This window comes from Molossus molossus, unplaced genomic scaffold, assembly GCF_014108415.1.
Source record: "Molossus molossus isolate mMolMol1 unplaced genomic scaffold, mMolMol1.p scaffold_m16_p_18, whole genome shotgun sequence".
In the NCBI taxonomy this organism is placed as follows: domain Eukaryota; kingdom Metazoa; phylum Chordata; class Mammalia; order Chiroptera; family Molossidae; genus Molossus; species Molossus molossus.
In genome coordinates, this window is record NW_023425353.1 from 4,749,185 (window position 1) to 4,761,872 (window position 12,688).

Sequence of the window (12,688 nt, forward strand, 5' to 3'; positions counted from 1 at the left end):
CAACTTTCAGGCCCACCCAACTTTCAGGCCCACCCAAGCTGTTGCCACTTGCTTAACCTTAGGATTGGCCTGTCTTGGATCCTGCTTCAGGTTTTCCCTAAATTCTTTCAAACGAGCAGCATCTGGTCTCAGCGAGCTCCATACCTCTTGTTAAGTAATACATAGAAACAAACACAGGGAGGCAGCCAAAATGAGGAGACAAAGAAACAGGTCCCAAATGAAAGAACAGAACAAAACCCCAGGAAAAGAACTAAGCAAAATGGAGATAAGCAACCTAACAGATGCTGAATTCAAAATACTGCTTTTAAGGATGCTCAATGAACTTAGTGAGAACCTCAGTGAACTTAGGGAGGGCCTCAAGAGCATAAAAAAGGACCAGTCAGAAATGAAGGATGCACAGTTAGAAATGAAGGAGGCACTAACTGAAAAAAAGAATAATTTACACAGATTCAATAGTAAAGTAGGTAAAGCCAAGAAGCAAACCATCGAGCTGGAATATAAGGAAGCAAAAAACACCCAATCAGATCAGCAAAAAGAAAAAAGAATCCAAAAAAATGAGGATAGTGTAAGGACCCTCTGGGACAACTTCAAGCATGCCAACATTCGCATTTGAGGGTGCCAGAAGGAGAAGAGAGAGAACAAGAAATCGAAAACCTGTTTGAAACAATAATGACAGAAAACTTCCCTAACTTGGTGAAGTAAACAGACGTACAAGTCTAGGAAGCACAGGGAGTCCCAAACAAGATGAACCCCAAGAGGCCCACACCAAGACACATCATCATCAAAATGCAAAACGTTCAAGACAAAGAGAGAATCTTAAAAGCAGTAAGAGAAAAGCAGTTAGTTACCTACCAGGGAGTTCCCATAAGACTGTCAGCTGATTTCTCAAAAGAAACTTTGCAGGCCAGAAGGGAGTGGCAGAAATATTTAGAGTGATGAAAAGCAAGAACCTACAACCAAGATTACTCTATCCTGCAAAGCTGTCATTTAGAATCGATGGCCATATAAAGACTTTCCCAGACAAGAAAAAGCTAAAGGAGTTCATCACCACCAAACCGTTATTATATGAAATATTGAAGGGTCTTTTTGAAGAAAAAGATAAAATATATGAACAAACAAAATGGCAATGAATACATATCTATCAACAATGGAATCTACAAACAAAATGAACAGGCAGAACAGAAACATTCTCATAGATACAGAAAACATTTTGTTGGTTGCCAGATGGGAGGAGGGTTGGGGGAATGGGTGAAAAAGGTGAAGGGATTAAGAAGAACAAATTGTTGCTAGACTGACAAGCCTCAAAGAGAGGGGGGTAGGTGGGTGGGAGGAGATAAGCCAAAGAACTTATATGCATGAGCAATGGACACAGACAACAGTGTGGGAAAAGGCAGGAAGGGACGGGAGTGGGCAGGAGGGGGTCAATGGGGGGAAAATGAAGAACATGCGTAATACATTCAACAATAAAGACAAAACATTTTTTTAAAAAAGAAACAACCAATAAATGCATAAGTGGAACAATAAATTGTGCTCTCTCACTCTTAAATCTATAAACTAAGAAAAAAAGGGGTGGTGGTGAGGTAACCACAGATCAGCCTCCAGGTCTAATTCTCCTAATAGTTTTGTGGTTGCTTCTCCTTTCTGGGTTGAAATTCTGAACTCTTAGAAGAAAATATGTGTTTTCATACATGAAATTCTGAAGAGAGTATAAACCGTATCATTAAAAAGTTTCCATGGCCTGATGAAATGGTTTACTAAGAAATGTAATATGAACCAGGGAAACTGAAAAGCCCTGAAATAATCCTGCATATTGGATGTGCCTTAAAACTGGAGAAACAATAATTAGTCTCACTTCTAGTCTGTGGCGCTTTCTCACTCCTAACACCACGTCTAATCTAGAATAACGAGAGCTCACATGGTGAATTGATTGTCTTTCAGTTGCAACTTGAAGACCAGCTACAGTACGATTGGCTATTTGGAACTACTTTTGGTTATTTTTGGTTCAAGTTGTTTTACAAGTTGTCACACAACCTCCAGTGCCTCGCTGTGCAAACCGACACGGGTGCTCTCCAGGCTGCATGTCTGTGCTCTGATGGAGGAGAAGGCAGAATCCCTGTGAGCTCTGCTGCCCAGGAGACACTCTGACGGGAGATCTGATCCTAAACGTCAGGGCAGAGAAGGGACACTGTGTTCCTATGGACTTCATAAATATATCAAAGTAAATTTTAATAAGTACATTTGATAAGTACCCCACATGTCTTCCTTCTCTCCTCAACCATCTAAGTGCCTCATTCATTCACCCTACCAAAACACTAGGTAACTTTCTGTGTGCACTGGACCACGTGAAGTCATAAAACATATAAACCCTTGTCTTAATAACGCTTTCTGATGTTTGGGACATTGGCAAGTCTTTTGCTACAAAGAATGTGAGGAATAACCAAGTAAACTTTATATCACTTAGGTAATAGCTAGCTATGTTAGGATGTCATCTCTTTTACATGGTGTAGAAAGGAGGAAAGGTGTTAACTGAAAACATTTCCACTTGGAGACTAGCTACTGGCATATCCTGTCCAGCAGCATGCCCAGCCCTTATTCATAGTCACTGTAATCTGGCTGCAGGTAGCAGGTATCAGCATCCACAACAGGCTCACAATTCCCCCAAAATGCAAAGGAGAGCACGTGCGTGCATGCACACACACACACACACACACAAATCATCGAACAGATGAAAAAACTAACATCATGAGAGGAAGACAAGGTCATGAAATGAAAGAACGAATGCACACGGAAACAGAGGTAATAAGAGGGAGACTCACGCCCTGGCCGGTTTGGCTCAGTGGTTAGAGCGTTGGCCTGCGGTCTGGAGAGATCCGAGTTCGGTTCCCGCTAAGGGCACGTACCTCGGTTGCAGTTTGTCCCCGGCCCTGGTTGGTCGTCCTGGTTGGTCGTGCGGTGGCAGCCACTCGATGTGTCCCTTTCACATCGATGTTTCTCTCTATCTCTTCCTCTCTCTCCCTCCCACTCTATCTGTACAAAAAATGGAAAAATGTCCTCGGGTGAGGATAAAAAAAATAAAAATAAAAAATAAGAGGGAGACTCACGTCCACGAAAAGATAGTGTGACTAAAGCTAGCGCAGGTGGTTGAGGGAAGCATCCTCCACAGATGGAAGAATGGATAAGGGTTCTTGGAGGAGGTGATATTTATGCTGTTTTTGAAATTTAGAGTGAGGTCAGCTAGGAAAAGAAGACACAGATGAGCAAGACAGAGAACTTGATAGAAAATACAGAGATCAGGATTCCTGGTGCTGAAATGGTCTACATGAATAATCATAATGCGCATTTGTATAGTTCATCACAATTTGCTAAACACTTTCACAGACATTCTCAGTAGGTTCCAACAACAACCTGTCAGGTATACACATTCTGCAACACTTGGCAGATATGTGAACCTCACTTAGAAGGAGTAAGTGATTTTCCCACAGGGAAGAGCTTATGAGACAGGCTGCAGCTTCTAATATTCAACTCTGGTTTTTCTGCTCCCTCCCAGCTGCCTCCACTTGGAATCAACAGGCAAACTACAGAGTGCTTGACTGGGAATCGAACCCATGACCCTTCGGTCTGCAGGCCAGTGTTCCCACCACTAAGCCAAAACGACCAGGGCTATTTATTGTATTTTTGCCAACCCAGCAACCATTTCTTCTTTTCCTGATCACTCTTCCCCACTGGACAGCAGTGTTTGTGGAGTGGCCGGTCAGGGTGCCCACCCTCCCCAGGCCGCCAGGCTGAGGGACCACAGGCTTTTCTCTGGAGTTGGAGTCTTAAACGGGGACAGGTGAAGACTGAAGGGGCGGCATTTGTTTGTCTCGGTCGGGCACGTGGAAGGCACCGCCCTTGGATCCTCCTGACTGCATGTCCAGGCACTGCTGTCCGACCGCCGACATTCATGCCGAAACAGCCCACTTGCACTCTCACGGAAAGCTAACATTCAATAAAAACAAATAAGAAAGAAAGACGCCCTTTCTCACCATGCCATTCTGACCTCCCGAGCTCGCACGGCCGTCTGCTCTCGGGGTTCCGCAGAAGCTTCCCCACGTCTCCCTGCCCTGCTGCTGCCCCCGTGAAGCTGCCCGCCTCACGCAGTCAGAGCGATCCGTCAAAGTCACAGATCATTTTATTCCCTTGCGATTCTTTTGTAGTGGCTTCCAGCTGCATTTAATATAGAATAAAATAGGAACGAACCCCTTGCCATCGACACATTATCTGACCCCTGCCTACCTCCCGAGACCTTCCTTCCCGTCTCTCCCTCCCTCATTAACCCCCAGCCACACTGGAAAGAGAGAGGGGAGATGGGAGGGACGGCGGGGAAGAGTCATCCTGGGAAACTATAAATTATTTCAGCAATCAATTGACCCTCAACACATAAAAATGTATTATCATTCATCCGACACATCAGTTTCAAAGCCCTCGTTATCTCTTCTAGGCACGGGACAGCAAAGCGAGACAGACATATGCTCAGCTCTTACTTTGCTGGTGTGCTAACAGAATACTCAGACTGAGAGTATCTAACAATCCATCACGGCCTGAAGTATCACTAAGATGCTTTGATGCACGGCAGAACCAAAACACTGCAGAGGGGAACAGGCTCATTGGGTTTGGAAGCTCTAGTGTATTCGTTTATAAAAACCATGTTTTACAGCCATTTGTAGTCATGTTTTCTCCACAGGTATAGGTAATAGTGTTATTAGTAGGAAGAAATTATTCATGGAGAAATATTACTACCTTTCAATTACAGAACAAATTTCAAGTCAAATGCTAACATTTGAAAGACAAATTTAATTTCTTTCATCTTTAGGAAAAGAGAAACTGAGGACAGCATTTTAAGATCACACTGTGAGTCTAGGGTCAAATATGATTAATCAGATGATCTAACTGTTGGATCCTCCCCATGCAAAGACAGCCACAGGAAAAATCTTAAAAGAAAAGACAGGAACAATCTTAAAAGAAAGAGTTACAGCATTAAACAAATACCACATAAAAGTGATAACATCTATGATTTAGATCATTAAAATCAGGTTATTTTAAAGAGAGAAAAGATTTAACTTATTTCTAATGACCATATTTTTCAGCCCTTCTTTGGAAAGGCTCCGAAGAAGAGGCTTGCTCGTACCTTAATAAGATTTGATAAAATTCTTGAGACACCGAACATGGTTTCAGGTTATGCTTCTAAAGTTTCTTGAAGCTCTGGCCTTTTCTCCAATGTCCTAATGCTTCTTGGGTAACAGAATTGTGATCTCTAAATTTCTCCTTGCATTTCAGTCAACTGAAGTGCCCTCTGTCTTGTACCCTCAGACATCAGTGCCACTGATGTTGCGGTTCTTTTCTCCACTCACAAAAGCCCTACATTTTTTCCTAGCTTTACCATTTGTTTAAAATGTTATTTATACTCTAAGGTGAAATGTGCATTCAGGAAAATGCCTGGATCTCAGGGGCACAAATAGCTGACTTGTTACAAATGTATTCACTATGTAACCAACACTGCAATCAAGATACAGCTATGCCCCAGAAAGTGTCCCCTGCCAACTTTCCAGTCAATCCCCACCTCCAGAAGCAAGTGCTCTTTTGATTTCTATCTCCATGGTTTTTCTTTGCCTGTTATTGATCTTCATGTAAATAGAAACTTGCTGCATGAATTCTTTTGTGTCTGGTTTCTGCCATTCAACCTAATGTTCTTGATATTCAATCACGTTGCTGTGCCTATCAGTGGTTCATTTTTATTGCTGATACCACAGCAATGTCTTCCTTGGATGCCTCTACCACAACTTTTTACCTATTCTTCTGTGAGGGACTTACCCATCAATTTTTTTTTAAGTGGCTTTTTAGTTTTTGAGATAATTCAGAAAAATGAATAGACTAATATAACAAATACTAGTGGGAACATCTTTATCATCTAATTATTTGCTTCTAATATTTGTCTTCCACATTTTCAAGTATTTTTTAAATTGTGTTAAAAAGCATCTAACATAACATTCGTCATCTTAACAGTTTTAAGGTGTGAAATTCAATAGTGTTAAGCATATTAACATTGTTGTGCAATGGATCGCCAGGAGTTTTTCACCTTGCAAAACTGGAACTGTGTACCCACCAAGCAACACCCGCTCTCCGCCCTGGCAACCACCATTCTACTTTCTGACTCTGAATCTGACTGTGGCAGGTACCGCATCTAAGTGGAATCATATAGTAATTGTCTTCTTGTGACTGGCTTATTTTACTTCACATAATGTCAAGTTTCATTTGTATTGTAGCACTTAGAATTTTCTTCATTTTTAAGGTTGAATAATATTCCATTGGGTGTGTAAACCACATTGTGCTTATCTATTTATTTGATGACAGATACTTGAGTTGCTTTCACCTCTTGGCTATTGTGAATAATGCTGCCATGAAAATAAATGTACAAATATCTCTTTGAGATCCTACTTTCAATTATTTTGGATCTAAACCCAGAAGTGGGACTGCTGGATCATAAGGTAGTTCCATTTTTAATGTTTTGAGAAACTGACAGCCTGTTCTCCACAGTTGCTTGTACCATTTTACATTCTCACCAACAGTGCTTTAAATCTTTTTTGAAGGAGTCAAATATTATAGTTACATTTGAGGTCCTAGGCTATCTTTTTCTTTCACTCCCTCTTTCTCTGCCCAGAGAGAGCTGTGCCCTGACTTTGGTCTCTTGCCCATGCATGGTTCTATATTACATGACTGACTCTTTGCATCTACTACTATGAGTAAGATGTCTACAGGAGCTCTGACTTGTTGTTATTTTCTCAATAACGTCTTTCTTCTCTCTGGTACTTGCTTGAAGTCCTGCAGTTTTACTACAAGTTGTCTAAGTGTGGCCAGGTGTCATGGATGGTTTTAGATGTTATGAAACTTATTTTGCTCAGTGTTCAGAAAACACTTTCATTCTGAGGACCTATGTGTTTCTTCAATCCTGGAAAACCAGCAGTAATTTCTCTTCAGATACTGCTTCTTCACCATTCTCTCCATTCTCTTATTCTGGAATTTCTTTTCAACAAATGTGGGAGCTGAGAATCACCCTCCGTACCTCATTGCTTTCCACTCCCACCACATTGTGACCATCTCAGTGCTAAGTTCCCACGTAAACATCCACTCTATGTCCACAGTTCATCCCACGTACACATAGTTCATTTCCATAACTATAGTATTTATTTCCAAGATTTTTAACTTACTTTTTTACGTTTTCCTATTTAATGACATAATTTCTTTAAAATTTTATTTTTCTATTACAGTTGACATACAATATTATATTAGTTTCAGGTATACAACATATAACTGCTTCTTAAATAGAAGTTATACTTAATTTCTCTGAACACCTTAAATATGATTATTTTAAAGTCTATCAAAATCTATAAATTATTCTGTAGTAAACAAATACTCAAAATGCTGATTCTGCTGGTTATGAAATTTTCCACATCATTTGTCTCCCTGATACATTTACTTATTGTCTTCTTAAAAAAATATATTGTCGACTTCCGGTCAGGATGGTGGGTAGGTAAACGCAGTATCGCGTCCTCCCACAACCACATCAAAGTTACAACTAAACTACAGAACAACCATCATTCAGAACCACCTGACATCAAGCTGAATGGAAGTCCTACAACTACAGGATTAAAGCAGCAGCCACATCGAGACTGGCAGGAGGGGCGGTGGCGAGAAGGGCTGGTCCCACACCAACGTGTGGCAGATAAAAATCAGGAGGACACCTCGGCTAGAAAGGTCCTTCCTGAGGACTGAGGGGTCCCTGTCCCACACCAGGTGCCCCGCTTAGGGTTCCAGTGCCAGGAAGAGAGTCCTCATAACTTCTGGCTGGAAAACCAGCGGGAACTGAGGCTCAGGGAGGCTGAGGCGGCTGGAGCCCCAGGCAGCTCCTTAAAGGGCCCCTGCATGGACTTATCGGACTCTCTCCCTCTAAGCTTGGAGGGGAGGCAGCTGGAGGGGCACCAGAGACATACAGGGAAGAACTGAGCTGTTTGGCACTGGAGCGAGGGCTGGAGAGTGGGCTTTCTCCGGGACAAACGTGCTGTTAGAGGCCTTTGTTCCTTTGGTGAGCCCTTCCCTGGGGGTGGCAGACAGTCACCATATCTGGGACTCCAGCAACCTGGCTCACACTGGTAGCCCCGCCCTGCCCCACCCAACGTTCAGGCCCACCCAACGTTCAGGCCCACCCAACGTTCAGGCCCACCCAAGCTATTGCCAGTTGCTTAACCATAGGATTGGCCTGTCTTGGATCCTGCTTCAGGTTTTCCCTAAATTCTTTCAAACGAGCAGCACCTGGTCTCAGCGAGCCCCATACCTCTTGTTAAGTAATACACAGAAACAAACACAGGGAGGCAGCCAAAATGAGGAGACAAAGAAACAGGTCCCAAATGAAAGAACAGAACAAAACCCCAGGAAAAGAACTAAGCAAAATGGAGATAAGCAACCTAACAGATGCTGAATTCAAAATACTGCTTTTAAGGATGCTCAATGAACTTAGTAAGAACCTCAGTGAATGTAGGGAGGGCCTCAAGAGCATAAAAAAGGACCAGTCAGAAATGAAGGATGCACAGTTAGAAATGAAGGAGGCACTAACTGAAATAAAAAATAATTTACACAGATTCAATAGTAAAGTAGGTAAAGCCAAGAAGCAAACCATCGATTTAGAATATAAGGAAGCAAAAATCACCCAATCAGAACAGCAAAAAGAAAAAAGAATTTAAAAAAAAAAATGAGGATAGTGTAAGGAGCCTCTGGGACAACTTCAAGAGTGCCAACATTTGCATCTTGGGGGTGCCAGAAAGAAGAGAGAGAACAAGAAATCGAAAACCTATTTGAAACAATAATGACAGAAAACTTCCCTAACTTGGTGAAGGAAACAGACATACAATTCCAGGAAGCACAGAGAGTCCCAAACAAGATGAACCCCAAGAGGCCCACACCAAGACACATCATCATCAAAATGTAAAAGGTTCAAGACAAAAAGAGAATCTTAAAAGCAGTAAGAGAAAAGCAGTTAGTTACCTACCGGGGAGTTCCCATAAGACTGTCAGCTGATTTCTCAAAAGAAACTTTGCAGGCCAGAAGGGAGTGGCAAGAAATATTCAGAGTGATGAAAAGCAAGAACCTACAACCAAGATTACTCTATCCTGCAAAGCTGTCATTTAGAATCAATGGCCATATAAAGACTTTCCCAGACAAGAAAAAGTTAAAGGAGTTCATCACCACCAAACTGTTAATATATGAAATGATTAAAGGTCTTTTTGAAGAAAATGACAAAATATATATTGAACCAACAAAATGGCAATAAATACATATCTATCAACAATGGAGTCTACAAACAAAATGAACAGGTAGATCAGAAACATTCTCATAGATACAGAGAACATTTTGTTGGTTGCCAGATGGGAGGGGGTTGGGAGAATGGATGAAAAAGGTGAAGGGATTAAGAAGTACAAATTCATTGCTAGACTGACAAACCTCAAAGGGAAAGGGGTTGGGGGGGTGGGAAGAAATAAACCAAAGAACTTATATGCACAACCAATGGACACAGACAATAGTGTGGGAAAAGGCGGGAGGGGGGCGGGCGTGGGGAGGAGGGGGTCAATGGGGGAAAAATGTGGAACATCTGTAATACATTCTACATTCAACAATAAAGATTTAAAAAAATAAAATAAAAATTTTTTTAAAAAGCAAGAGACAAATATATATATATATATATATATAGTGAGAGAGTGAGAGAGAGAGTCTTAATTCTAATGCATTTACTTAAAGATAGTAAAACAGAAGGATATGCTAATATAATAATAATAATCCTAGCACAAGTATTATACAGAAGGATATTACTTATATATTAACATACACCGAGAATATGGTTTCAGGTTTTTCTGATTATAAAAGTATATATACTAGTAAAATATTCAAATAACTTGGAAATGTTTAAAGAAGAAACCAGGATCTGTTTCATGTTGATATAGATGCTATCAGACTTTTTTCTGTGCTTATATAAAAAATATATAGATAGATATTTACATGTTTTTAATTTTTTAACAAAAGTGCTATTTAATAACAGGCAGTTTTGTGGTATTAGGTAGTAGGAACAGAATAGAATTTAATGAACTTAGACCCATGTGTGAATACTTAGGTTTTTCTCAGGTCTCTGTAATAAACAATGTATAAACACACCTTTAAATATCTAAGGTTGTGAGGATCTTTCAAAATAAAATAATCACCTGATTATATTTCATTACTCTTGTATTTTGTTATTGTGGTAAAATATACTTAACATAAAATTTACCGGATTAACCATTTTCAGTATACCATTCAGTGACATTAAGTACATTTACACTGTTGTGTGGTCACCCTTGCTTTTTTTTTTTTATTAAAAATTTTTTTTCTTTATTGATTTTTAGAGAGAGAGGGAGATAGAAACATTGATGAGAGAGGACATCGATTGGCCACCTCCTGCATGCCCCCCACTGGGGATTGGGCCCACAACTTGGGCATGTGCCTGACTAGGAATCGAACTGGTGACCTCTTGGTGCGTGGGTTGACACTCAACCAGTGAGCCACACCTGCCAGGCAGGTCACCCTTGCTTTTAACTGTGAATTCACAGTTTGATTAAAGAAATCTCTGTGATGAAATGTGTTGCTGACAATTCTCAAGAAATCTGAGGCTTGCTGTCAGATTTTAAGTATTTTAATATCTCTGCCTTTGAGAATATGGACTTTTGTCAAAGTAGTTGGAAAATGTTGTATCTGTGAGGTATCCAAAAAGCAGAACTTGACATTTGCCTGCTATATTTGCAAATGTCATGAAAAATGATATACGGATTGTTGTAAAAATGGTGAAAATGTAAGGGTTAATGTGTCTTATTTGGAAAACTGATTAGACCTGTATTTGTTTTTCACCTGTGTTAGAGGATCAGAGCTCAAGTCAGTAAAAAGATTAAAACAGTTATTCTAAAATTGACTTAAAAATTATTGGGGGTTATTTTGTTTTAGAAAGTAAACAGCAACACCCTGGCCACGTTGGCTGAGCAGTTAGAGCGTTGGCCCCAGGACCGAAGGGTCATGGGTTGAATTCCCAGCCAAGGGCACGTACCTGGGTTGCAGGTTGATCCTGCCCCAGCCAAGTTGTGCAGGAGGCAGCCCAATAGAGAGAGATGTTTCTCTCTCCCTGCCTCCTTCCTCCCTCCCTCCCACTTTATCAGAAAGTATCAATGGAAAAATATCCTTGGGTGAGGATTAACAACAATAATTACAAAAAAATGTAAGCAGCATGCATTTGTTTTTCTGGAAATAGAAAAAAAGCCTGGATCAAAAAATGAAGTAAAAATCCTTGGTAATCCCTCCACTTTGAGTTGTAACATTTCAGAGTATTTTCTTCCATTCTTTATTTCTTTGTTAACATACAATATATACTGTTGGCTTTCTTATTTCTTGCTTAGATCAACATTTCACAAAATGTGTTCTGAGGAATATTATTCTTATATACTAATGTAAAAAAAGTTTTCTGTGCTCATTGGTTCAGGAAAAAACCATTTTCTCAATTTAGAAGTTCACAATTCTCATTGGCATGTTCAAAGTTTTGGGGCTAAGAAATATCCCTAACTTTCTTTAACCCAGCATACTCAAGACCAATTTGATCCAAAATTCTTTCCCTCAATGATCTCAGTAGGTGTTTGAAGTGATAGCACTGCTGTTGATGATTGTATTATTTGTAATCTACTAGTTTTGGGGTTTTGTTTTTTACTGTTTTTTAATTTGCTCCAACAAGCAGAGCAGTTGTTCCCACCTTTCCGGTGTGAGGTGCAGTCTCTGCTGTCCTGGCGGGAAGTCGCTGGGCGCTGATGAAGAGCCCCGACTTCAGGGGCCATCGGCCAGTAGCCCAAACCGCTCTCAGTTTTAATATCTACAAAAGAAGGTTAATAAAAGTAATAAAACATTTCAAGATTGTTGTGTGAAGAAGTTGATATATCACATTTTGGCTCCAGGGAAGCGCTTGCCTCGTGAATCTAGGAGTCCGTCCTGAGGCCACGCAGCCATGGGTCAGACATCCGAGGTGAGAGCCAGGCACTTGCTTCGCTCACAAAATCTGCAGGAAACTTACAGCCAGTGAGCAGTCTTGGTGATCCCAATGGGATTGCATGAGCGAATAGCATGCCACAAACAGGACAGGACTGGTGTATTTAGCACCGTTTGGGAGGTTTTATAGAGGTCCTGTCCGGGTATAGCCAGTGCTCAGGGCTGGAGAAAGAGATGGCTGTGCAGCCTTGCCCATCCCCAGTGGCTGTGCCACGGAAACCGCCGGACCGGGAGAGAGGCGTCCCTCTCACCAGCAGCACTTCTCATCACGTACCCACGCTGCACATGTTTCTTCGACATGTATTCTACCTGCTGTTCAGGGAAGAATGAAAAGCCACTTATTTCTTCAGTCTTGAACAGTATTTGGTAGATATCAGACACTTTCTAGGCAGAAGAGTCACACAATTTATTTGTAAAGATATAATAAGAAATATCTGACCGGTGTGGCTCAGTGGTTGAGCGTTGACCCTGCACCAGGAGGTGGCTGGTTCGATTCCTGGTCAGGGCACATGCCCAGCTTGTGGGCCCGATCCCCAGTGTGGGGCATGCA